This window comes from Lathyrus oleraceus, unplaced genomic scaffold, assembly GCF_024323335.1.
Source record: "Lathyrus oleraceus cultivar Zhongwan6 unplaced genomic scaffold, CAAS_Psat_ZW6_1.0 chrUn0082, whole genome shotgun sequence".
Classification (NCBI taxonomy): Eukaryota; Viridiplantae; Streptophyta; class Magnoliopsida; order Fabales; family Fabaceae; genus Lathyrus; species Lathyrus oleraceus.
The window spans coordinates 38733-42770 of record NW_026112473.1 but is presented as its reverse complement, the minus strand read 5'-3'; the positions used below and the strand labels follow the sequence as shown (position 1 = coordinate 42770).

The following is a 4038-nucleotide window of genomic DNA, read 5'->3' as shown; positions in this document are numbered from 1 at the left end:
CGCCCCGGGACGGGAGTGGGGGACACCCTACGCGCAGGCAACAGCAGCACCGGCTCTACAAAGTCAGAATCTAATGTTTGTGTTGGCTTTCCCAACTCATTCGTGAATAAGAATTCAAGGGCTAGAAGCGAGTGCTTCTAGCTACTTCGCCTGCTTCTTCTTATTTATTGTGGCTATGTTGGCGTGGAGGAAATGAACGAAAAGAGAGATGAACGTGCTATTTAAAAATCGATTGATAGATAGCCTGATCCGTTCTGATAGATCGAAAGAGTAGGAATGAGATAGAGGTAATTTCAGGTAGACATTATTTTTGTTTTCATGACTACATTTGCAATTGAAATGTTTATAAGGGAAAAAAAAGCATTCCTTACTTCAGAAATACAAAATGAAATAAATGCTCTCTTTCCAAATAAGATTTCAATTTGGGTCCTTAGCTTAGCATCAACGTATTTAATATGTAATAAAGAGTCCATTGCTCGGAACTCAAATCTAGGTTATAACCAAGTGACTTGTAATTAATACGTGAAATAATGAGATTATTCAGATGTTAGAAGGATAATACATTACATGAATCTAATAGATCCCTATTTCCATTTTTGAAGCCTACAGCCTTCGCACAAAGATGGCTTGCTACAAAAGGAATCACTCCAAGCAAGAAAATGGGTGCTTTACATAGTCAAACATTAACCTTAACATATTATATGTATTGTTAACACTTGATGGCTGCTTTTCAAAAGATTTAAACCAAGCGCGACAACATATCATAACAACTACATATCCAACACAAAATTTCAGCTTAGCACAGTTTAGCAGAGTGAAGAATACTAAACAAATGAGGACACTCCTGACTAATGAGCTATAAGATGCAAAAATGTATTGCACTAGTCCAACAATTAACAAATGCAACATCATAGTTGCTGATCCCCAAAAACAATTATATCACTAACTATCCAAGACTCAATAAGCATACCACTAAGAATGCCCCTTACAATTCACCCAATCCAACCTTTAAAAGAAAAAGAGAAAAACATAGTTTTTGGATATAGAGCTTAATTAAACAGTTAGTCAATAAGCATTCTATCAATATAAGAGTTTACATAGAACCTATTTCTTTAATCAAATAGCAAACTAGCACAAACTCTACATACTCTGAGAGCAGCTTATGACAATAAGTGAACCTTTTATATAAAAAAATGACAATAAGTGAACCTATTTCTTTAATCAAATTGCAAACTAGCACAAACTCTACATACTCTGAGAGCAGCTTATGACAATAAGTGAACCTTTTATATGAAAAAATGACAATAAGTGAACCTATTTCTTTAATCAAAGATGAAATTAGGGTAAAATCATCATAATCTGAAAGCAGCTTATGGCAATATATGTGATACTCTTTTTTTTAAAATTATAATAAGTGAACCTATTTCTTTAATCAAAGACGACATCTGGGTAAACTCTACATAATCTGAAAGCAGAGACAATAAGCAATTTTTTTTCAAAAAATAACAAGTGATTTGAAGGAACTAATCAAAACTGTTTTCGTAATTCCGTCCAAATATTTACGCAAGTAACTACTTAAGCCATAACATAAGCATATAAGCTCTTCCAAACATCCCCTAGGTAGTAAACCCTAAGAATGCTTGGATTTGCTTTCATATACACCAATTCAATCATTTCATAAACCCCTAAAAAACTCAACAGCAACTACAATACAACTACATATCTTAAAAAACAAGCTAAACAATTACAAAATTATGATCAAAATCAATCATCAATTCATCATAATAACAATAACAGGTAAAACAAAGTTTTCTAAGAATCAACAACAGTAAGAAAAAAATCATGAAAAAAAAACCTGTAAAGCTCTTCAAAACTGAGACTGCTAGCATTCTTATTATATATCTCATGAATTGCATGCTCCAGAATCTTCCAAGTATGTTCAGCATATCTCGGATCCATGATAACTCTGTGCTTGAAAGCCTCAATCTAAAAATTCCTCTTCCTCTGGTTACTCACATCACTGTGTGGAATTTTTTTTACTTTTTCACTTTTAAAATTTTTGATTTGGTTAAATATAATAGAATATTGAGTGGTTGGGTTTGACAATGATGTGTTTCTGGGAATTGGGTTTGTTGAAAGTTTGAAACTTGGTGTCTAAGTTTGATCTGGGTCTGATTGAATTCAATTGTTTGGAGATTTTGAAATTTTGTTTTTCTTTACCATGGTTTTGTACAGTTATGAAATTATAGTTGCATATGGAAGATTGAGATTAGTTTGTGAATTGTATAAAATTTAACTTGTATAAGTTTATTTTGTGATTATTGCAGGCTTTTTTTGGCGTGTTTGATGGACATGGAGGTGCCAAAGCTGCAGAGTTTGCTGCGAATAACTTGGAAAAGAACATCTTGGATGAGGTTATCATGAGTGAAGAACAAGATGTTGAGGAGGCAGTGAAGCGCGGTTACCTCAATACTGATTCTGAGTTCATGAAACAAGATCCCCATGGTGGTTCTTGTTGTGTAACAGCATTGATTAGGAACGGTAACTTAGTTGTATCTAACGCTGGTGATTGTCGTGCTGTCATTAGTAGAGGAGGGGTTGCAGAGGCCCTAACATCTGATCATCGACCTTCCAGGGAAGATGAACGGGAAAGAATTGAGACCTCGGTAAATTTTCTGATCACTGTAATGTTTTTTTACCTGATGTTTATCAAAACCAATGTTTGAGTTTGGTTTGGTCCGTTCTTAAGCGTTGAAATTTGTCTTGCAGGGTGGTTATGTTGATTTATGCCGTGGTGTTTGGCGGATTCAAGGATCTCTGGCTGTATCTAGAGCTATCGGAGACCGACACCTGAAACAATGGGTGACTGCAGAGCCTGAAACTAAAGTTATCAGCATTGAACCTGAACATGACTTTGTTAATATTAGCATCAGACGGTTTATGGGATAAGGTAAGAATATTGATCTACAAATTATTAGTAGTTAGTATTATATTTACTCATCAGCCAGAGATTGAACTCTCGAACCAACTGAGCTACTATTGAATTGAATAATTAACTGATCAAGTTTATTTTTGTCATTCTGATTTCAGGTTAGTAACCAAGAAGCAGTAGACATTGCTTGTCAATTTTGCGTAGGAAACAACGAACAACGACCATTGCTGGCATGTAAAAAGCTTGCAGAATTGTCTGCTTCGCGAGGCTCGTTGGATGATACGAGTGTTATGCTAATCAAATTGAAACATTATACTTAGAAGGTTCATTCGAAGAAGAGGAGAAGGTGGTGCATGATGATAGAGATTAGCTTATTCTTTTATGTAGATAATAATTATCATTAGTTATCGATTATTCATATTTGACGATATTTATCGGTGATTTTTTTGTACCCGTAGATGGGTGGTAGAGATTAAGTAACATTGCAGTTTAGTATAATGTTTTATGTCATAATCATGTAGTAACTTTTTAGATGGGTGGTAGAGATTAATTAACATTGCAGTTTAGTATAATGTTTATGTCATAATCATGTAGTAACTTTTTAGAATGATTTTGGTAATATCATTTATTCTTTTATACAAATTTTGTGATAGTTTTTAGTTTTTTTGGGTGCATGGTTGTTTGCATAGATTGATTCAATGAGTCACTTTTTGAAATGGTCAAGCCAAGTTAGTTAGTCTTCTGTCTTTTGAATGTAACAGGTAATTAAACTGTTACAAATTTGAAAGATGAATCAAGCTGGGTATGTGTTTTGAAAGTGATGTTTTATCATTGTAATCAACACTTGATGAAAAGAATCAAAAGTATTTAAATCATATCATATCTTAAAAACAAGCTAAACAATTGCAAAATTATGATCAAAATCAAGCATCAATTCATCATAATAACAATAACAGGTAAAACAAAGTTTTCTAAGAATCAACAACAGTAAGAAAAAAATCATGAAAAAAAAAACCTGTAAAGCTCTTCAAAACTCAGACTGCTAGCATTCTTATTATATATCTCATGAATTGCATGCTCCAGAATCTTCCAAGTATGTTCAGCAT

The 4038-nt window shown here is 33.5% G+C and overlaps 1 pseudogene; it reads left to right on the top strand.

The window, feature by feature from the left end:
* The first annotated feature begins 2221 nt into the window (after positions 1-2221).
* LOC127112362 (probable protein phosphatase 2C 25) lies at positions 2222-3418 on the top strand (annotated as a pseudogene).
* Positions 3419-4038: the final 620 nt, after the last annotated feature.